The 25,000-nt window shown below is 34.6% G+C and overlaps 1 protein-coding gene and 1 long non-coding RNA gene across 6 annotated transcripts in view; one reads left to right on the top strand and one right to left on the bottom strand.

Annotated features, from left to right (window-relative positions):
• The window catches only part of LOC137627478 (lachesin-like), a 770,122-nt gene that overhangs the window by 476,669 nt on the left and 268,453 nt on the right, over positions 1–25,000 (bottom strand). The window lies entirely within an intron of this gene.
• The window catches only part of LOC137627501 (uncharacterized), a 742,199-nt gene that overhangs the window by 598,319 nt on the left and 118,880 nt on the right, over positions 1–25,000 (top strand). The window lies entirely within an intron of this gene.

Below are 25,000 nucleotides of genomic sequence, written 5' to 3'. Positions count from 1 at the left end.
ATAATAATAATAATAATAATAATGCTTGTATTATATGCCTTACGTTCTCAACCAATACCCCACTGCTTCCTAACGTTATGTCCTTAGAACTGTTATGGTATGGATACAGTATAAGATTATGTTTTAATGTAGATTTAGAATATAACAGCCTTATTCTTAGTTTCATATAATTTGAATATATCATATGACCGATTTAATCATGCTGCAGCTCAAATTTCCCCAAAAGATTAAAAATTAACCATTATGCTGAGTTGCAGGTCTATTTGCATATCATCAGTAATTCAAAACCATTTTTGCATAAAATTTATTATATAAAAGCAGTGAAAATAGTAACACCATTCAAGTGCAATTACGTTCGCTTATTATAAATTTGAGAAGTATGACCTCATTTTGACAAATGCATTATTAAGGATTAACCCAGGGACTAAGAGGTTAGATGTGGCATAAGTTACTTTGCGATTTAATTCTTTACAAGTTATATTGGCATACATTTTAGATGATCATATTGACTTTATCATATTTAAAACAAGAGCAATCAGTGATTTCTGACCTCCGCCAAAAGTTAATGGAGTCGTGCATGTCCTAAGATCTATTTGTGGTGGAAATTTCGCCAAAATCCGTCAATTTGTTTCAACTTTATCTTTAAAATGTCGAAAAATGGAAATCCTATCTAGAATCCGGATGCGGATCATCTCCAACTTTCATGGGGTCGTCCCTGACCTAAGATCTATGTATGGTGAATATTTCGTCTAAATCCGTCGCTTATTTTTGACGTAATCCTGTCCACAGACACACAGACCAATAATTGAATAAACTAGAATCTGGATCGGGATCCGGATCATCTCCAAAACTTTAATGGGGTCGTCCATGACCTAAAATCTATCTGTGGTGAAAATTTCGTCAAAATCTTCGAGTAGTTTGGACGTATTCCTGTCGACAGACACAGGCAAATGAATAAATAAACTAGATCCGGAGGATCATTTCCAAAATTTTATGGGTTAGTCCATGACCTAAAATCTATGTGTGGTGAAAATTTTGTCAAAATACGTCCCGAAGTTTTGCTGTAATCCAGTTCTTTAGAATTGTGAAAAATATAAATCCGGATCTAGAATCCGGATCCGGATCATCTCCAAAATTTAATTGGGTCGTCCATGACCTAAAATCTATTTGTGGTAAAAATTTCGTCAAAATCTTGATTAGTTTTGATGTACTCCCGTTCACAGGCACTCTTGACAAATAAATAAACAAGAGCAATCAGAGATTTCTAACCTCTGTTAAAGAGTGACGTTGACACAAAAAGAAAGGCATTCGATTTGCATCTGATCCAGAATGCTGATCCTGATCCACAATTCTGACATGACCAATATTTATTCGAGTTGTCCATGGCCTATGATCTATCTGTGGTGACAATTTCTTCTAAATCCATCAATTTGTTTTTATGTCCTTTAAAATGGCAAAAAATATAAATCCAGTTTTAGAATCCAGATCTACATCTGGATCATCTACAAAATTTAATATGGTCCTCCATGACCTTAGATCTATTTGTGATGAAAATTTTTTCACAATCCGTCGTGTAGTTTTGACGTAATCCTGTCCACAGACAGACACAGAGAGACAGACACACAGATAAATCCGGATCTAGACCGGATCATCTCTAAAAGTTAATGGAGTCGCCCATGCCCTAATATTTATCTATAGTGTTAATTTCGTCAAAATCCGGCAATTTATTTTGACGTAATCTTTAAAATTGTGAAAAATACAAATTTGGATATAGAATCCGGATCCGGATCATCACCAAAATTCAATGAAGTCGCCCTTCACCCAAGATTTATCTGTGGTGAAAATTTCGTCAAAATCCTTTTAATAGCTTTTGACATAATCCTGTCCACAGGTACACAGACAAATGAATAAATAGATAAACCGACTCGAAAATATAACTGCGGAGGTAATAAATAAACTAACTCGACGCATAACCTCCTTGACGGATAGGAAATTTATATATTTAGATGCAATCACAGTGTGCACAGTGATGTACAATGTGAAATGCTCATTTGTTTTATGATATCTATGTGTCAATAAAGCTTATTATTTCTCGAATTTCACGAAAAAGCTTGAAAAACAGCATCATATCCACTATTTCATTTTATTCATGCATCATCTGTAATGCAAAAGCATTTCTACATAAAACATATTCCGTAAAAGCATAGGAAAATGCGTCGGTGTTTCAATGCATTTGCAGCTCGCTTATTATAAACATCGAGAGTTGGACCTCATTCAGATGCATTTGAAAGCCGTTTTGACAAGTGTATCAGTGAGGATTAACCACCGGGGCAAACGGGGTTACGTGTACTATTAAAAACTTTGCTGTTTAACCATACTAACAAATATGGGATTTTTTTATGGTCATGACTTTTCCATGCGAAAACCTGTGGGATGCTATTATTTTGCCCTTCCTTGGATGATCTTAGGTTTTTTTTTTTTCTCTTTTTTTTCCCCTTTCCCCCCCCCCCTTTTTTTTACAAAAAACGAGAACTTTCGCATTGAAATTTTCCGTATTATTTTATTTGGACTTACTAATGTGAGAGCTAATATTCCATACATATCTCTCTCTCTCTCTCTCTCTCTCTCTCTCTCTCTCTCTCTCTCTCTCTCTCTCTCTCTCTCTCTCTCTCTCTCTCACGAGTGATAATATATTGGCTATAATTTTCCTTCTCTTCCTTATTTTCTAATGTGTCGAAACTAAGCAGTCTTAGTAACTTACGAAATTTTATTGCTTCAATTCTCTCTCTCTCTCTCTCTCTCTCTCTCTCTCTCTCTCTCTCTCTCTCTCTCTCTCTCTCTCTCTCCTGCCCAAAACAGACTATCACTTAATCATTTAATGTGTCATATAAACCATCCAAGTATTTGTCGCTTGGCCTGTCTAGCCATCTAGCCAGCGCCCTGTTTAATGCAACGAGCCAGAATCTATTTACATCAGAGTCAAGAATAATCCTTACTGGAAATCTATTAAACGTTCTGAATAATTGAAAGACCTTGCTTTATCCGGCCGATGACACTGATGTCGTCCGGACTCGTTTTCGGGAGGTCCAAAGCAAGGCGGCCATTTCCTATTTTGTTTTGCTTTCTATGACAATACTTGTCTGTCCTGGCGATTGTCTTTATTAAGTAAGAGCAGTATTCTATATATATATATATATATATATATATATATATATATATATATATATATATATTTGTTTATTTATTTATTATATACTATACCTGTCTCACCAAAAACTTCACGCCTAACGGTTCTCACCAAGTTCTTTAGGATAAATTTGCGAACTTCATGCACACACTACATATATATATATATATATATATATATATATATATATATATATATATATATATATATATATATATATATATCTGTGTGTATGCGTGTGTTTGTATGTATTCTTTGATAATTTATTAATTTTTCTCTTAACGTACGATATATTTGGCGAATAAGCAGCACAATGATTAAGACTACGCTTTCTATTTCACTATTGAATTCAAGTTAATCTTTCTGTGCAGTAAACTTTCACAATATAACCACATAGAAAACTCATCAGCAGCTCTTATAACACCCCCTTGTTCTTCCGTGTGTTCTTCACAAGACGTATTTCATGCTATCTCATCACCTTTTCTCGATGTAGTTTTTCAAGAACCCATAACCTATGGAAGGTGAGGTTAAAACCTACTTACAATTTGATAGTTTTCGTTTGTGAAATCACATAATTTTGGTACGGGGAATATAGGTGTACGTGATGAACTATCAGCTGTCACTACCTGACCTCCCTAGGTCCTAGCTTGGACTTGGGAGCAGATCTTGTGGTGACATGTTTGGTTTTAAGGACATTGTGCAACATGAAGAAGAGTTTCAATAATGAATTATCATCTACTCACTCCCCATGAGCAAACTACTTAAACAGTATGATCCATCTTTTCTACTAATTTAAGTTTTTGTTTCTTCTGCTTTTCATCCAAAATGATCTCATCCTTCTATGATCTCACATGGCTCATATGTTAAGTAACCACATTAGAGCAACAGCCTCAACCTCTCATTTTCTCCTTTTGCAATCAGCTTTAACATTTTACTTCTATAAGAGAAGATTGTTTTAAAAGTATCATTATATATTTCATCTAAGGGCTTCTGCTGAGACTCAAAACGTTTCTTTTCTGACATTTTCAGGCTTCCATTCTTCCACCATCTTAACCAGCAAATATTGTTCCGTCCTCCTAATATTCTTTTACCCTCATAAACCAACTTTTGTTCAGATTTGTTCTCAAATCTCTCTTTAATACAAACACCATTAAATTCTGTTGTTTCTCTTCTTAATCCTAAATCTCAACTGCATCATCTGCATACATTAACACTTCCCCACCCTATTCACAAGTCAGCATATTTATACTTTGCATTTACCTCTTAGTGACTTCAGGTATTATTTTAACTTTAAAGATATTGTATGTGTGTGTGTGTGAGTTTGCTAATGTTGTACTAAAAGTAATTTTGGGGCTGTTTTGACCCCTAAGAGGACATGAATCTTATAAGGTATATTAATTTAGCCTCCCTAATCCTAGGTGCTACCTTTTTTGTGGCAATTATCTACAGTCCTACACAGCTTTACATATGATTCACAAGTTGCTTTGTCTTGCTTCATGTACCTGTCAGGTATGCTCAAGTGGCCCATTTCTCTTTTTGTCTTGTCGCCAAAAGTGAAATATTATTTAAGGTATTACTACTTCGTCATATGAACTAGGACATAAAATCAGTTGCAGAGCTGCTAAACACTTTGAAATAAAGAAAATGCGTAAGGAAGCCTCCTTTATAATATCCCCTTGAGTCATCAGTTGTAGTCAATAACTCTGAATTGAATAACATACATAACATAAGCTTATATGCATACAGTGTCACATTCGATTCAAATCTTCTATTCAATATCCAGTTTATGTTTTGGGATCTTGCACTTCAAATGGATTTTGGCTTTATTGATGAGTTTGTAGTGTTTGCGACCGTGTATACAATCAAGGAATATGGAGTATTGGCCAGTTATTTAGAACCTTATGCTGACAAAGACCTATGAGAAATTTAGACTCGAATTGCCTCCGAAAATTCTGAAACCTGCGTTGTTGACGTCGTGATATCCATTTGTTGCGTCTAACCGCATGGGAATACACCCTGCCTCATTCTTCTCGTTTTCTATAACTAATAATTCAAGGGATAATTGGCGTGTGTTTGAAGTTTGTACCTTCCTGAATGCAAGAGAGTCGATAAAATTCATTATATTACAGTTATTTCTCTTTGAAATACTATAAAAAAAAACTTTGTGTTCAACATTCTCTCTCTCTCTCTCTCTCTCTCTCTCTCTCTCTCTCTCTCTCTCTCTCTCTCTCTCTCTCTCTCTCTCTCTCTCTCTCTCTGTATATATATATAGATATATATATAGTATATATATAAATATATATATATATATATATATATATATATATATATATATATATAATATATACAATGTATTTACATTATATTTGAAGCAGATAGATATCTAGTTCTCTTTAAAAAAGATCGTTTGTAATAGTCATGCAGATTGGTACTCTCGGCTGAAGCTCATGTTTTATTTCATGGCTACATAATATTGCAATGGCAATAACAAAAACACTTTACGCAGATGCACACACTCGCCCATGCATACCCTACCCATTTGCACTATCTACATAAATATGATGTACATTACAAACGCAAAGTCCACCTTTACAATTATATCTGTATCCCTCTAACACGCGTTTTCATGCACTTACGTTATTTCTCTCTTACTGATTTAATGAGTCTGTCTTTTATATTCATTTATTTGGTAAATGAACTTGACGCCCACTGCATGACAAATGCGGATTTTGAAAATAAGAAGTAATGCTAGGTGGCATATGAAATACAACTGTGTGAAGAATGTTAAATATTCTGAGTGAAGGGCGTTAAGAAATGAATTCCTCTTTAAAAGCACATTTTCCACTTATTAGGATCACCATCTATAATAGATCACCCCTAGCTCTTGAATATTGGTTTGACAGGACCAGCACGTGATCCTTCCAAGACATGATACTATTTACTTCTATGCCCAAAATTTCAAATCAGTAATTCTAAGTATCCGAAATGTTCTTTTGAGAATATAAGCCTACCTAAAGATGTGTAAATGAACCTGACTATATATTAAAACGAACAAAGTTTTGTTTAGCTTGTTAAGAGATATAATCTAGATCCGGAACAGTATCAGTACTTATGGTTAAGGGTAAATAAAAGTATCCCCTGAAGAAGGCTAAGTCGAACATGAGTATTTTTGAAGAGTGGATATCTGCTTATGAATCTGTTGGACAAAATAGGAGATAAAGAAGTTCATAATGTAAATATTGAAGAAAATAGCGAACGAAATCTTTAGAAACATATCTAGAGATAACAGAATTGGCAGATGTATAGTGTAAATGACAAGATTAGTATACTTATTGGATGATGAATTAATAATGAATTTAAAGAAATAAAATAGGAAGCGATGACTTATAGATTTTGGCAACCAGGGTCTTATAAGAGATCCTGTTGAATTTTTTAGGGACGTAAAAAGCAATAACAAGATTCCGCAAGATTCTTGATGGGAAATTACGAAAGGCGATGGGAGACCAGTAATGGCTCTGGCTTTACATGATCCATCCTTCCGTGTAAAGATCAGTATGGTGTGGAAAGGATGGAAATTATCATAAATTGATATGATAGAAGCGTAGTTAATATAATGATAGTTGAATGGGCCAAACAGTAACCAGTTTTCTAGGAATTTATGAATACGGTTTTGGATAAGTCAAAGAAACTCCTCATAGGTGAATCCAGATTATTATACTTTCTCCAGAATAGACCTTGAAAACATGAATTTCGGTTTTTACGCAACACATGCAAGCGGAAGCACGTTTATATATATATATATATATATATATATATATATATATATATATATATATATATATATATATACATATATATATATATATACATATATATATATATATATATATATATATATATATGTATATATACACACACACATATATATTTTTATATATATATATATATATATATATATATATATATATATATATATATATATATATATATATATATATGTATATATATACATATATATATATATATATATATATATATATATATATATATATATATACATACATATATATATATGTATATATACATATATATATATATATATATATATATATATATATATATGTATATGTATATATATGCACAGATATATATATATATATGTATGTATACATATTATATATATATATATATATATATATATATATATATATATATTTTATCTCTCTCTCTCTCTCTCTCTCTCTCTCTCTCTCTCTCTCTCTCTCTCTCTCTCTCTCTCTCTCAGGTAATAAACGACTCGAATTAGGACAAAATCCAGCGGTAGACAATAAATCTAGCAGCGGTCGCCGTTCCCAAATTATCAGGCAGAGCATCGCAAAAACTTTTGATTTCATTGGCCAGAAGTTTCTTTATGGGTCCGCTATTCTGGTGATTAATAGGTGATTAACAGGTAATTAACGGGTGATTAATAGGTTACTTTCAGAGGAGGAAATAATACTACTTCTTAATCGGTTCGACCGTCGCTTTGAAAGTATTCTCTCTTTAATAATTACTGTTTCCTAAATGAGTCGATTGATACTTTGAAAAATTCCTTCGCCCCTTTGAAAGTAACCTTCATTAGTGAACTTCAGCGTCGCTTTGTATTTCCCAGTAGCTGATCTGATGTGATCGGTGCCCGGAAAGAATTGTGTTAATTGATTGCGTCCTTGAATCTATCCACTGTCAGTAGAGTAGATTGCTTCTTTGACAGTATTCCTCATTAATTGAATCGACGGGTTGAATAAATTCCCTGTAATCGGTTCGATCATTACTTTTATTGTATTGTTTTTTTTTTTAATTCATGCCTCATTAACTGTCGCTTTTCTTTATTGAGAATAATTATGCTGGAAAAATGACCGATTACAATTTTGTATATTTGTTGCATTTTCGTTCAAAGGTATTCTTTCAATAGCTAACGTTATATATGTGTCGATTACACATACCTCCCAGTTGCTTTGGAGAAGGCTAGTAAAAACTAAAGTGTATTTGTCATGGTTAATGTTAAAAAAGATATAAATGGTTAATACAATCGTATTAGATAAACTTTTATCTTTGTTTTTCAGATTTTTTCGTCCCACTCGCTTTTCGGTGATGCTATCCTAAAGGCGTCTCGAACACTCACTCACATGAACGAACGCAAACGTTCCCTTTCCCTCACTTCATCGGATCCAAAATCACCCCTTATCCCTTCCCCCAACTACAAGGCATATCTGGTACAACGATGATGCTTGAAAAGAAAAAAAAAACTGAAAAACCTAAAAAAATAACATTCAAACAAAACATGAATGCCCGGAGGTTCAATGAACACACACATACAAAGATAATAATAAAAAAAAAAAAAACAATCAAAGTCAATTCCTGTCAATATTTGCTCGAATAAAAATATCTCAATAACATTACGCACCAGGTTCAAACCATTGATAAAAAAGGAGAGTAGAAGGGGGGAAGGGAAGGTGGAGGGGGGGGGGGAGAATCATTGAGAGGCAAGTATACACCGGCCTTATATTTCCGTGGCGCTTAGGTCGTGTTTGCTCTTTGAATCCTTAATGTTGTCGGCCTTACGATCAAGGGCTATCCTCCTGTCACGATAGAAATGCAGACGGGTTAATGACGACATAGTTGGAGAATATTTGATCCAACAGGTCCGATGCGGACTCTGAACAGGGCTGGGATTGTAATGATGCGTTTGAGAGAGAGAGAGAGAGAGAGAGAGAGAGAGAGGAGAGAGAGAGAGAGAGAGAGAGAGAGAGAGAGGGTTAATAAATGCATTATCTTTGAATACAGAATATTTTTGGCTCACACTATGATTTTCTGATAGTAGATCAATTTAAAATTTTTATAAAGTTATGATTTTGTCTTGAATTAATTATACGCTTTGCCGTAAGTTTATTCTGTTAATACGGACAGACTTATTAGATTTTACTAAAGGAGTTGCTTTTTGATAAATAAAGGATTTGATTTTCATCGTTCATTCAAATGATTTAGTTTTCCAGATTCAAAGGATTTTGTCTGGCGTGTAGCCTATTTTTCAAGTACCTCAACCGATTTAATAATTTGGGTTTTGGCATTGAAATACTTTGTTTCATGCCAATGAAGAATGACGTATCCAATAAGTCTCTAGTAATTTTATCAACAGGACACAAAAAATCGTTTTAAGTATTTAGTGTTAGGATCAGTTTCAGTTTGCATGTCGCCTCGAAAAAGCGAATTGAGTAGCAGGTGAGTGTTGCAGTAGAGAGAGAGAGAGAGAGAGAGAGAGAGAGAGAGAGAGAGAGAGAGAGAGAGAGAGAGAGAGACAGACAGAGAGAACAAAATTGGTGTCTATCACACAAGTAAGATAAATAAATATGGTTGAAAGAGAGACCAGAGTAGCATGGCTCACTTAAACCCTGGAAGAGAGAGAGAGTTGCATTGCTTAAAAGCATGAAAGAGAGAGAGAGAGAGAGAGAGAGAGAGAGAGAGAGAGAGAGAGAGAGAGATCCCGAGCAAGCATTGCATGGCTCACCTGAGCCCTGGAATTGCTTTGTCAACAAAGACTGTAAATGAACAGAACAGTCGTCTCCCACCTAAACTCTGCTGTGTCAATAGCGAGCAATTAGAGAGAACTTTGCCCTGAATAAATATGGTCGGAATTACACGTGAAAGTTTTCTTCATTTTCGAAAGCTGGCGCTTGTATGGAAGGCAACGTCCATCCCTCATAATCGCATTACGGCCAGCAGAAACCATGATGTCATAGCGAGCCGTTGCATGTTTTCCAAAATAGTACTTTTGAAGGCTTTCCATTTTTAAAACGATCATTCACGCATAATGCATATCGGAATTCCGTTTCCTAATGAAAAGCTTCAGAGTTTTTGACGCTCATATTACATAAGCGTTTATTTCAGAGGTTTCAGAGCCTTATATTGGAGTCTTATGGTTACTGCAATCATCACTACAAACTTTTTAAATGATTTTACAAAAATAACATTGAATTGGGGAAATTAGTAAATTTTTTTAGGCATTACTTAGGGCCTTTCCCGGTTTCCTTCGGCCCATGCAATAGCTGCACTTGTTTGATATCTTTCTAATTCATCTCCGTTCTTGCTAGCTCTCTTCCTTCTTGCTATCTACCCTCTTATAACTTTTACCTCATAGTGTAACTCTATGGTTTTTGCCTAGATGCAATTGGGTGCTGAATGGCCTCACATGCCCTAGCTTCAGATTATACCTCTCAAATCCATAAATGTAATCAAATAAAATACCTCAATTACTTTTATCTCAATAATATTATTTTTTGACATTAAAATATTTTATCTTCAGAAAGGATATAATTAAATTAGCGCAAATTTCTCCACGTTGTTAAATAATAGAATAACACCAAAGATAATCTATATAAGAACATTCAAAGTGGTCTTATAACAGAGGTTCACCTTTTTTTTATTGGTTTGAACTATAAAGTAGCTATTCTTTTAACAATACTCTACCATAGAAAAACTTAGACTGCATTACCGTCAACTAGGGAGTTCTTGGGTTTTAATATTTAATTTTCTTTATAAGTTTCAATCGCCATTACTTAATTTAAGCGATTTTGTAGGATTTATCGTGCATTAAAATTTAGGAAATTATACTTTGTAATTTTTATTTTGAGCAAAACTCTCTTTTGTCGCATATTTTCGAAATTTGATCATATTTTCTATGGCAAACATTCTCTTGCCATTTTTTATCTTACCCAAATGTTGTGCCACACTTTGCTTGTTTTTTTGGTAGGTTTCAATGAATAGGATAGCTTCCATTTTTTTGACCGCCTTGAGCAGCGTTCCGTGCTTTCTAATTTTTCCTAAACCGTTTTACTTATATTCTTTTGCCAATTTTGTTTTTGTTTTTAAGTTTTTTCTTTTATTTCATTGGACTAGAATGAGTTTTATTTCTGTGAATGTGATGAAGTGGGTGAGATCCCAAGATATTCTTAAGGTATCGTTCTAATAAACCTGTTTGTTAAATCCAGAGTATCGGATATAATCTATAAAACATTATAGAAATCAAATAAGTCTGTCAAAAGAGCTGATAATATTTAGGAATCAGTTGAATAATGCCTTTTGTATCTAAAAACATTTCTAGTCATTACAACTTTCACTGCATATCAAAAAGAAGAATTGGGTGGTAAAGGATTAATTATTAAAAGTATATCAAATAGGATTGCCAATCCCATTTCCGTTAGCAACCTAACATCGCCCTGTATCCATTCATTAGAGACAGGCTGCCGATATAAAAATTTTCTTAATGATCTTGCCAAAATCTTTGCGAAGGGTATGTATTCACCACTGTCCATTTGTTAGTTTATTTATTGTTTGTTTGTGAGCAACTTTGCAGATAAACTACTGTACCGATTTTTACCAAACTTGGTATGTTGGTTATAGCCCAAGGATGAATCGTTTGAATAAAGTACATCAAAGTGCAAGTATGCAGCAGTACTTTGAGTTTAAAGAACATACGGCGAAGTACAAGTACGCTATGGAGTTAAGAGCAAAATAAGACTGCTTGGTCTGGCGAGGGTATGCTCTCCATTGAGTACCCCTCTTTATATACTGTTTTCTGCTAGCCTTCATCAAAGCCCTTCTTTTGGTTATGCCGCAATTTCGATCATTTTATGAATGCCCCCTTTATTCTTACATTATTATATGCTCGAGTTAGATTAATACTTTAATTGACCCGTTCCCGGCCTTTTCGTAGGAAATTTGTATGAATTTTCTTTAGACGCCATTTGCACTCACATGTAAATTAGCATTTATTATTGATGACTTGCTGGTTTCAAAAGCTGGAGAATGATTTCTTTTGCTTTCATTAGGTCGTATACAGAACAAAATTGGTTCTAATCAAAATAGCAAAGACTATTTTTTTTTAACATTAGTTTTTCCCAGTTTAAGAAAAAAAAAGAATATCTGTTGCTTTGTTTACTTTTCTTAACTTTTAGTTACATAACGAAAAAATCATTTACGTTGAAGAAAAACTGAAGAAATAGTCACAACCGACAATGTTGAAACGTGAGCTCACGATCAGAGCATTTCAAATCATAACTTTGTTGTTACTGAATGTTGGAAATATAATTATATATCTTATCTTTTTTTTATTATTATTTTTAAGGGGAACTTGAGATGATCAAGAACTACGGAAAAGAACTCTTCCATCTACGAAACAGTCTCGTCAATCTTAAGAAATTATTCTTCGTTCTGAGACTCATAACCTACCACTTTTACTTGTACATATTCTAATTAGGGCATCTCACCTCAATCTCGAGTTATCCATGATGCCTTATTTTTCTCCCTAATTCTTTTTCCGGTAATTTCTCTCCGCCAGATCCGATATGAAAACCTTTCCCTCCTTACAGCCAATTTTCATCATCTGCACAGCTTTCGAAGAAGAGGGGAAAAAATGGGTCATCTCAAATTCTGAAAGTATTCAAAAGGCAATTAGGAATAAGGGCTCTCTCTCTCTCTCTCTCTCTCTCTCTCTCTCTCTCTCTCTCTCTCTCTCTCTCTCAGATTTATCCTGGGCTGTATTTTGTAATAAGAAGTTTTGTATTACAAAAATCCCGTAATAACTTCGGCTCATCCTGCCGCTGTTCGGCTCATAAAGAACACCCAGCTAATAACTTTCCCTTTTATACCCTTCTGGCCCGTAAACTGCCCTTAAGGGCCCTCCATTTTAATGGCCTTCATTTGAGACAAAAAATTACCAGAAAGTGGCTCGACTGTGTTTCTATCATTTCTATTTGAATCCTTTTGTAGGAGGATGGCAGCCTACAGATGTTGAGTATTGTCGAATATCATTTGCGATATATGATTTAAAAGTGAGATTGATTGCTCTGTAAGAAAAAAAAACTTAGTATACAGCTAACTATTTCGGAATCCTATTATAAGTAACGAGGGAAAATTAGAATTATAAGATGTGTATATTCGTCTTAATATAAATGTTCCAGAATTCAGTTCAAAACCATACTTGATTAAGCTCCAGAGGCCAAGGTAAGAAGATTATCTTTTAACGAACAACTTTAGAAGTTTCATTTGGAGAAACCTGATGATTCCCAGAGTTTATTAAGTCCTTTTTATCGTCCTAATTCTGGGTAAAAGTGTATATCTCTTTTCCTTCCACATCCATCCTTACATGAACATTTCCATAAGAAGGATAATTTTCATAGAACTAATAAGACTGACGTTATCATGGGTTGACTTTTTACCTGGTTGAGTAATATTGGGATGATTTAAAATCCGTCGTTCGTTCAGTTCAATGTGCATGTTGCTCAAGATTTTTCATAATTCGGACCTTCCCATGCATTCAGATCTTCTCATACTATACCATTCTGTACACAGTACTAGGTATGCAGTTAGCTCTGTCATTCTTGTCTTCTGCATCATAAAGTTTATTACTAACAGTATTCTAGAAATTTTATTCAAGTTGTGACCAGATTGTGGAATGAACTTCCTTAATTGCTGTTTAATATCGGTGGAACTTCAGAAGTTCAAATTTGTTACATTTGCTATTCTGTTAATCAGGTTGATATAAGTCTCGGTCCATAGTTTATATAGAACCGATCTATTTTAACGTTTTTACTGACCTTGATATATTTTATATTTATTAATATTTTATTTGTTATTCTTCTTTTACCATTCGGCATTGTGCTGCTTTCCCTGTTAGAGCCTTTGGTCATTCATCATGCCACTTTTCCAATTAATGTCGTAGTTTGGCTATTGATAATAATAATAATAATAATAATAATAATAATAATAATTGTTTGCAGTACTCTTTTACAAGGCAACTGCGGTGATTGAAGGATTCCTGGCATGTTTTTAAGTTATTGTTCTAATTTTCGAAAACATTATAGCTCCTTTTACTTTTAATCGTTTAACAAACTACATAAAATAGTTTGATTTTTTTTATTAGTCCTCAAACTTTCATTAATGCATACACATGACTAAGAGATACTAGAGTACAGTACTTCGAATACTGATTTACAATTACCTTTCTCATTACATTTCCAGTAGCCATAGATATTCGTCGAATTTATGCACTTTCATATTACATGTTCAGTTACCTTGAATTGTATATCTCGAAAATCTCCTACATTATCCTTTTCAACGTTTTATGTTTAAAACCAACTCAAGTGGCCTTTATGAGTCAACATTCTCTTGTTGATTACACAAACTTATGGAATGAGTTAAGAGCTAAATAGTTGCTTTAAGTAGTTCTTAATTTTAAGTGGCTTTACACTTGAATGAAACAACCAATGTGGTGATCTAAGTTAACCATACGGAATTGCCAAAAAAAAAAAGGAGTCTTAGCATGTATACGAAAGGGACAAATGTACTCGAAAGGGACAAATCCCCTAAGTTGAAGCCCAAGAACCTTCCAGTTGATAACACTCCTAAAAAGTAGAGCCAAAAGATGGACTGGAATCCAAAGTTAATAGTCCAACTGGTGATCTATCTCAATCCAGTTTGCTGACGTACTTCAGGGGAACCAAAAATCGAGACGAGGTCAACATCCAGGCCATCGCAATACAAGCTTTTCTCCCCGTTTCGTTTTCTGGTTTCTTATTTCTGATTTCTTATTTCCTCTCCGGGTTTCATTTCCTGTCAATGAATATGCCAACAGTAATTAAGCCTTTTTGGTATCTCATACCTGGTGTATTTTTTATTTATTGTGTGGAATTTCTTGTTATGCTGTCAACAGAATGAATTTGTTGATGGCAATTATACACTAGGTATATTACTTTTAATTGTTTATATCTTGCCAGGGATTATTTGCCACAAGAATTATGTCAATGGTGATATTATCGTGAATTTCTGATATATAGTTTCTCATCTCTGATTTCTTTTGTTTTTCCGGATTTCATACAAAAAGAATGAAAATACAAACATTAGTTAAACACGAGATTTGTCATCACTTAGCGGTAAATTTTTGTTCAATCTCTCTCTGTTACTTCTCAACAGTTTGCAAGTTATAGGTGTTTACCAAATAGTGCAGGAAATTAATTGAGACTTAGAGCTCGGAATGGAAACTATTAACTACAATACTGAGCTAAAACCTTAAAGTAGTTGATATATGTATGATGTACAAAAAGGCTTAAATTTCAACGACTTATAATTTTATTTGACTTAAATTATTTTGATTCAAGATGCTTAGAACTGTTAACAGTCACAAAGGTAAGGCTTGATCGGGAATACTTAGTGTGAGAAACTGGCTTTAAATGGGCACGAGTGGTATGGATGTATTTCTGTAACCCTTGAATATGTATCAGTAAATGAGTTCTAACTACATACTGATAATCCTTTTTGTTTACCATTTTGTTCAAAGGAATTCAATGATAGTGAAGACGTATAATGAGTATCTGAATATGATGAATAAAGGATTCCTTTGAGTATTACTAACGGGAAATGAATACGGTTGATGATAAACAAATCCTATACAATATAAAGATGGAAGGCCAAGTTTTGGATAAATGGCTTGAGTGCCTATGTAGCGGTTTAATTTGCATCGCAGCTGAATTAATTAAGAGAGGAACTTACTCATATATCAGGATATTTGGAGATATTAAGCTCCTTTATGACCTATAAACTTAAGACGTGAGAAGTTATTTTCGTAGTTAAAACGCCATTTTGTCTGGGAGATACGTAGTAATTACTTAGTTTTATGGAACGTTTTTCTCATCTCTTGAACGTTTTTCTTAACATTTAACATCTTTGATATTAAATTGACGAGCAAACTTTGAAAATTAAACTTTATTGTTTACTTGATTAATATTGGAAGTGCAACGCAGGCTGACATGAAACTAAACTTTGTAATGTTATATTTTATAATGTCTTGCTAACGCCATGTCATAGATATCAAATACTCAAGAAGAGTAGAATCTAACAATCTTTCAATTGCTTTTCAGAAATTGTTACTTTCCTTTATATTCTGTTGAATTGTATCTTTACTATCATTTTCCACCCATGAACATGGATCAATTGCTTCTTTCTTGGTTTATGCTACAAGTGTTTCTATTCTTGTCTCTAAATTGTAATTTAGGTATATTGCTTTTCTGTATATATCTGTTATATATAATTCATCCGATTTTCTCTGAAACAGTGAGTATTACCGTGCACTGAAACCCTGAAGTCACGAAACGGGAAACAAGAATGTATAATTTCAGATTTCTTGAGAATTTTAAAATCCTTGCATGCTCTACTACCAAAATAATTGTGAGATAAAGCAAGGAAACTTAAAATATAAAACAGACTTTGTATATATATTAGTAGGTTTCCTTCAAAATTTTAATTTCGTGGTTAGGAAAATCTTTGTTATTCGTTAAAAAGATTATTAAGTAATATCTTTTAGTTATTGAGTTTACTATTGCATGATTCAATATACATGGAGAAATTTGAATGGCCAAATCTATATACGGGATAATGATTTAATAAGAAACATGGAATCTTGATTTGTAAATCATGACTTTCTGGGCAATTCCATTTGTTGGAGAAATGTTGCAAAACCTCAATAGATTTTAGGCTATGGAAGAGGTCTCTGGCGACAAAGTGTAAATATTCCTATTCCTACTATGTCAACTCAAAGGTATTTGTGAAAAAAATATTTTTTTGTTTTAATCTCTCTGAATATGGATATTTGAAAGAAAGCTGAATGACCATATACTGTAACCAGACATTAAAATTAAAGAAACTATGCAGAAAACTTCAGGTAGCTGACGAGAAAGAAAAGTACTTTCTGTAAATTTAAGAAATACCTTTTATAAACATTAGAAATAAATACAAAATAAGAAAACAATGTATCTGCAAAAGGACTTGATTTTGACGCTAAAATTAGAGAAAATGAAAGTAATCAGCAATTAGCTCTGTTCAGAACTCGCACTATCATATTTTTCCAGGTTTCTGTGTTAAGCCATTGCGATAGCAGAAACTGTATTTATGTTTTCACCTCTTCCGTAGAGTCTAGACAACACTAATTTAATGTTGTCGCTTATATCCAATGGATAACTTTCAAATCTTAAGAATTAACTATATTCTTATGTTTAATGTCTGATAACAGTATAAGTCTCTATATCTTCTATGACAAATCGTAAAGTTTGCAAATTGAAGGTTTGTGATGCTCAAAGGTTACCACCCTTTTTGCGATTTCCAGCAGCACTCTGGAGTATTATCTTCACAAATACAGCGTTACAATGCCGATTAAACTTTGGTTAATTGAATCTAATGCAGTAAATTTTGCTTCATTTCATTCAAAGCATCAATAAAAGACAAGCTAGGAGCAGCATGCCCTTAGTATAAAGGCTTTCGTAGTCAGTCAATTAGTTTGCCATGTTATGAAAAATCCATCATCTTGTATAAGAATGAAAAATATAAGTTTTGTTTTCTGCATTGCAAGTAGAAATCACGAGATTCTATTTTTAGGTAGAGTACGTTCAGATTGTCTTCATGAAGAAAATATATCATGGTTATTGTGAAATTACTAGATGATATTTACAATTTTAGAAAGTAATTCGTCGAATCTGAAGTGATGAAGTGGAGAACTTCATAGATTGTCGAGGTTATCGTAGTGATAGAAGATTTAATCATGGAATAATTACACTGGCTTAGGATTAAGTTTCATTTGTTGTGAAAATAGCTTTGGATCCTAAACGAAATATATTTATAAGTGATGATACTATTAATTACCTCCCCCAACGAAGTTGGAAGGAGGTTATGTTTTACCCGCCGATTGTGTTTGTTTGTGTGTGAGTTTGTTATTAAATTCCTTCCAGTCCACAATCGTAGAGTAATGGAACTTGCAGGGATTAACTGTTATGTAAAAAGCTGGAAATTATTAAATTCTGGAAGATCAAGGTCACAGTCAAACAAAATGTCAAATTCACGTAAACAGCCATAAGTTTGGACATTGTTGTCACAAAAGAGACTTCCAACTTGGTTCATTTTTGAATGTAAGAATATCCATGCCATTTAATACATGTTATGGTTGAAGGTCAAGGTAGAGTCCAAAATCAAGGTCAAGCAAATGGTCAAATTCTTGTCATCAACCATACGGCCACAATTTTAATCGTAGAGTAATGAAACTGGCAGGGATTTTAAATTGTCATGTAAAGAGCTGGAAATTATTAAATTTTGGAAAGTCAAAGGTCAAGGTCACGGGCGAGGAAAACGTCCAATTCCCGTAATCATCCATAAGTTTGGATACCCTTGTCACAGTGATTTCAAACATAGTTCATATTAGTGTGTATGAAAATCCATGCCATCCATGCCAATTGATACATGTTAAGGTCAAGGTCGAGTCCCAGGTCAAGGTCAAGCAAAAAGTCAAATTCTGGTCATCAACCGTAGAGTCACAGTTTTAATCTTAAAGTAATAAAACTTGTTATGTAAAGAACTAGAAGTTATTAAATTTTGGAAGGTCAAAGGTCAAAAGAGATGAGCATAATGTCCATATCACGCAATCAGCCAAAAGTTTGGACATCCTTGTCACAGAGACTTCAATTTGGTTCATATTAGAGTGCATAAAAATCCGCCCCAATTAATACATGATAAGGTTAAGTCCAGGGTCAAGGTCAAGCAAAAGGACAAATTCCAGTCATTAACCATACAGCCACAATTTTAAAAGTAAAGTAATGAAACTTGCATGGATTTTAAACTCTTATGTAAAGAGCTGGAAAGAGTTCAATTTGGAAGGTCAAAGGTCAAGGTCAAGGTCACAGATAAACAATACATCCACATCACGTAATCAGCCATAAGTTTGGACATCCTTGTCACAGAGACTTCAAACTTGGTTTCTATTTGAGTATATGAAAATCCACGCCAATTAATAGATGTTAAAGTCAAAGGTCAAGGTCGAGAAATAAGCTGCTACGGCTGAGGTCTGCGCTTTACTGAGATGGCCCAGACTGAGTGCACCTCTTGTTACGAATTGTAATTGCCACTTTTGAAACATGATGGATCATGTGTTGATAACAAGAAGGATATTTGGAAGATTGAAAGATGTGCACATGTTTAGAGATATGGCTAATGGTATATCTGATAATTTATTTTGGATGTAGGAAAATTTATTGTCACTAAAGAGTGGTTAAAAAAAAAAAAATATTAAAAAGGTAATATCAAGGAAGGTTGAAACTGGCATATGACAGGGTGAAGGTGAGAGAAACTGGTGATCTAGAGGAGGAGTTGAAGTTGGTGAAAGAAATTTTTGGGGGACTGGAAGTGGTATGTGTGACAAGAGGATTCTTGGAGGTAGCATGAGGAGGGGTCGTGAGTGGTGGTATGGAGAAGTCAAAATCAAAGTGGAAGAGAAAAAGAAGGGATTTGATGAATGGCTGCAGAGTAATAATGTAGAGAAATATGAAAAATATAGAGAAAAATGTAGAAGTAAAACGTAAGGTAGCTGAGGCAAAGAGGGTGGCTGGCTTGAGGTGGGTAAGGGATTTTGTCATTCATATGAAAAGAATAGGGAGAAGTTTTGGAAGCAAAGGTGGATCGAGAAATGAGGAGACAGTGAAAGATGAAAATGGAAGGTTGTTGAAAGTAGAGAAGACAAGGAAAAGTGGGGCTGAATATGTTGAAAGATTGCTCAATGTTGAGGCGGATAGGGAGTCAGATATAATTGCTGTTGCAGGTGTTGAGGTGCCAGTGATTGGAGATGAGAATGACAGGGAGATTACAAGAGAGAAAGGGAAGAGAGCACTAGATGAAATAAGAGCAGAAAAAGCACCTGGTATAGGTGGTGTGAAACTGGGTATGTCCGTGAATTGTTCTGCCATACAAAAGTAAGGGAGATGTGCATAAGTGTTCTAATTCAAGGGGTATTAGTTTGTTGAGTGGGGTCGGAAAAGTGTATGGTTGAGTGCTAATTAATAGGAATAAGGATAAAACAGAGGATGCAATTTTTGAAATACGGGGTGGTTTTAGAAGAGGTAAGGGATGTATGGATCAGATTTATACAGTTAGGCAGATATGGGAGAAATATTTAGCAAAGGGTAAGGAGGTGTATGTTGCATTTATGATTCCGAGGAGAGCTTATAATAGAATTGATAAGGAAGCGATGTGGAATGTGATGAGGGTGTAAGGAATTGGTGGAAGGTTGTCGCAAGCAGTGATATTTTTACATAGGCAGTAAAGCATGTGATAGAATAAGAAATGAAGTGAGTGACTTCTTTTCACTGAGAGTGAAGCTGAGACAGGGATGTGTAATGTCGCCATCAATTTGTTTGTTGATGGAAATGTGAAAAAGGTGAATGCTCGAGTGCAAGTTGGAGGATTGAATCTGATAGATGAGAGTGATCATCAGTGGGAGGGGAATCATTTTTGTTTGCGGATGATACTACATTGATTGCAGACTTGGAGGAGAATATGGGTCAATTAGTGACAGTTTGGGAGGGTGTATGAGACAAGGAAGTTGAAGGTTAATGTGGGTAAGAGTAAGGTTATGAGATGCACGAGAAGGGAGGTGGTGCTAGGTTAAATGTCATGTTGAATGGAGAGTTACTTGAGGAAGTCGGTCAGTTTCAGTACTTGGGTTCTGTTGTTGCTGCAAATGGTGGAGTGGAATTAGATGTACGTCAGAGAGTGAATGAAGAATGTAAGGTGTGTGGGGTGGGGGTAATCAGTGAAAAGAGTGATACAGAACAAAGGGTTAGGAATGAATGTAAGGAAAGTTCTGGATGAGAAAGTGATTTTACCAACTGTGATGTAGGATCAGAGTTGTGGGGAATGAAAGTAACGCAGAGACAAAAGTTAAATGTGTTTAGGAACAAAGTAGTGTGGATGAGAACAGGTGTAAGAAATGAATTAGCATCTAAAGTGGATATGAATGTGTTGAGGTGGTTTGGCCATCTAGAAAGAATAGAAAATGGTTCTCTGCTGAAGAAGATTATGAATGCAAGATTTGATGGGAGAAGTACAATAGGAAAGTCAAAGTTTGGGTGGATGGATGGAGTGAAGAAAGCTTAGGTGATAGAAGGATAGATCTGAGAGAGGCAAAAGAGCGTTCTAGAAATAGGAATGAATGGCGATCGATTGTGGTGCAGGCCCTGCTACTTTCTTCGGTCGCCATGGTGTCCGCTAAGGTAAAAGCAGTAGGGGATTCGGCATATGAAGCTTCATTTGTGGTAAATAATGTGGAGGGTGGGCTGCGGCACCCTAAAAAGTACCAACCAAACCCGGTTGAATCCGTTGTCAGGCTGGGAGAAGTAAAGAGAAGAAAAGTCCCTATGTCGGTTACCTCCTCTCCATAAATTGGGTGAAGTGTCTTGGTAGATGGATAGATATAACAGAAACATAGGGTGTATAATCTGAAGGCTTGATCCATATGAAAATTGTGTGTAAGATAGTATGTAGATACGTTAGTAAAATAATATGTAGAATTACTTCGTTATCTGTTCAAAGCTGTATTTAGTATACTAAATAGATGTAGAAACGAAAAGAAAAATTATCAGTGCAAATCATGTTTAAATATATTTTTTGTTCAATGTTACTCCTGTAAAATTGGAAGATAACACCATAATATTTTAATTCAAGCATATGAGAGGGTGAGTAGTATTAAGGATTTTATTTTATGTTCTCACCAATGTTTATGATGTTTATGAAGTTATAGGAGGATTACTATATTTAATTTACACTAGGAAAGTCTGCGTAAAATCTGGTATGCGTTGTTAAATTGAATTTAGGTGTTTTACCTACTACATAGAACCCAACTTGAGGATAATGAATGTGTAAGATATTATATCGTTTGTAGACTCAGTACTAATTTTGATAATGTATAACTTAGTTTGCCTCTCTCTCTCTCTCTCTCTCTCTCTCTCTCTCTCTCTCTCTCTCTCTCTCTCTCTCTCTCTCTCTCTCTCTCTCTCTCTCTCTCTCATCCATTTCTATATTCTATTATTATCATTATTATTATTATTATTATTATTATTATTATTATTATTATTACCTCCGCTAACGAAGTTGGAAGGTTATGTTTTACCCCCGGTTTGTGAACAGCCTCCTGGCCACAATTTTAATCGTAGAGCAATGAAACCTACAGGGATTAACTGTTATGTAAAAAGCTGGAAATAATTAAGTTTTGGAAGGTCAAGGTCAAAGGTCAAGCATAATGTCCAATTCACGCGATCAGCCTGTTTGAACATCGTTGTCATAGAGACTTCAAACTTGCTTCGTATTTGCGTGTATGAAAATCCACGCCAATTAATGCATGTCAAGTTCAAAGGTTAAGTTCAAGGTCAAGGTCAAGAAAAATCTCAAATTCTTGTCATCAACCATAAGGCCACAATTTTAATCATAAAGTAATGAAACTTGCAGGGATTTTAAACTGATGTAAAGACCTGGAAATTATTAAATTTTGGAAGGTCAAAGGTCAAGGTAACGGACGAGCAAAACGTTCATATCACGTAATCAATCATAAGTTTAGACATCCCTATCACAACGATTTCAAATTTCGGTCATATATGAGTGTATGAAAACCCACACCAATTATTACATGTTAAGCTCAAGGTCAAGGTCGAGACAAGGGCAAGAAATATGGTGCCGCGTTGGAGGTCTTCTGCCTTCTATTGAGTGCTCCTCTAGTTATTATTATTACTGGCCAAGCTTCAATCCTGAATGGAAAAGCAGAATACCACAAGCCCAAGGGCTCCTTTATTATTATTATTATTATTATTATTATTATTATTGTTGTTGTTGTTATTATTATTATTATTACTACTAGGCTACAGCCCCAGTTGGAAAAGTAGGATGGTGTAAGCCCAAGGGCTCCAACAGGTAAAAATAGCCTAGTGAGGAAAGAAAATGAATAAGCTGCAAGAAAAGTAATGAACAAAATAAAATATCTTAAAAACAGTAATAACATTAAGATAGATCTTTCATCTATAAACTATAAAAACTTCAAGAATATGAGGAACAGAAGTAAGATAGAAAAGTTTGCTTGAGTGTACCCTCAAGCAAGAGAACTCTACCCCAAGGCAGTGGAATACCACAGTACAGAGCCTATGGCACTAGCAATTATTTGAGAACAATTGTTTGATTTTGGAGTGTCCTCCGAGAAGTGATGCTTACCGTAGCTGAAGAGTCTCTTCTACCCTTACCCAAAGGAAGGTAACCACTGAACAATTATAATGCAGCAGTTAATCTATTGAGTGAACAATTGTTTGGTAATTTCATCGTTGTGAAGTGTATGAGATCAGAGAAGAATGTGGAAAGAATAGGCCAGACTCTTCGTTGTATGTATAGGCAAAGGAATAATTACTTGTAACCATTGATATGGATCCAATGTAGTACTGCCTGGCCAGTCAAAGAACCCAATAACTCTCTCGGGGTTGTATCTCAACGGGTAGTAGGTGCCCTTGCCAACACAGCGAGGAAAGTAAATAAGGAAATAGCAAATAAAATGTATATAGATATTGAATGCATATAAAGTTTTCAAGATCAATACAAACGTTAAAATAGATCAGTCATATATAAACCATAAAGCGAGACTTATGTCAATCTGTTCAACAGAAGAGAATTCACACAAAGTTTGAACTTCTAAAGTTCCACCGATTCAGCCGCCAGATGAGGAAGCTCGTTCCACAATCTAGTCACAGCTGGAATAAAACTTCTCGAATATTGTGTAATATTGCGCCTTATGATGAAGAATGCAAGGCTGTTGGCATTAGCTGCATACCTAGAACTACGTATAGTATTGTACTTTCTGGGAAGATCTGAATGCAATGGATGATATAAATTATGAAAATTCATATGCAACATGCATAAAGAATTAACTTAATGACAGTGCCAGAGATTACTATCAAGATCAGGAAAAATGATTTTAATAGATCACAAGTTTCTATCCAAAAAAATAAGACGAGAATCAGCAGTTGAAGAGCAGCCCGGTGAACATTACTAGAAACAAGTTAGAATGAATAGATTAAAACATTTTCTAAGGGGAGACTGTTCATAAAAATCTTGAATGACTTTATGAATAATAAATGTTTTTGCATTTGAAGAAGAAACAGGTCCAAATGTGCCTTTCATTAGTAAATTTGCAACCAAGAATCACTCCTAGAATTTGAAATGATTTATATATAGTTGAGGATACATTGTTAATGCGAAGGTCGGATCATTGCGGAGCCAGTATCATTGACTCACAAGCAATCTTGCTTTGAGTTTTGTTAGGGTTCAACTTCATACCGCATACTTTGCACCATGCACTAATTTTAGGTAGATCTCATCTTAAGGAATTCAGCAACCATAGGTCTCCATTCAGGAGATAGATGTGATGCAAAGTTTGGATCATCATCTGCATATGCACCAAGCTGATTTTTAGATCTAAACCACACATCATGCGTATACATTATGATAAGTAACGGGACGAGAATTTTACCTTGATGAACACCAGATAATTTCTATAGTCGCCACTGTGCACATTAACAACAAATCTTTGCACTTTATTATTCAAGAATTCAATAGTGATGTTAAGAAACCCCCCCCCCTCTCTCTCTCTCTCTCTCTCTCTCTCTCTCTCTCTCTCTCTCTCTCTCTCTCTCATTAACTAGTCTTGCTTTTAGGTAACGTTTAGTCGGAACATAAGAGTTATCGTTATTTAATCCCTGCTATAACTGGCACGAAATTGAAGATTTTATGAGCGATTTATCACTCAGTAGATGCAAGTTACTGGTCGTTGAATGTAGGGGGAGATACGAAAACAAACATTATCTCTCTCTCTCTCTCTCTCTCTCTCTCTCTCTCTCTCTCTCTCTCTCTCTCTCTCTCTCTCTCTCTCTCTCTCTC

The sequence above is a fragment of the Palaemon carinicauda genome, chromosome 2 (assembly GCF_036898095.1).
Source record: "Palaemon carinicauda isolate YSFRI2023 chromosome 2, ASM3689809v2, whole genome shotgun sequence".
NCBI lineage: Eukaryota > Metazoa > Arthropoda > Malacostraca > Decapoda > Palaemonidae > Palaemon > Palaemon carinicauda.
This window is presented reverse-complemented; position numbering and strand designations above follow the sequence as displayed.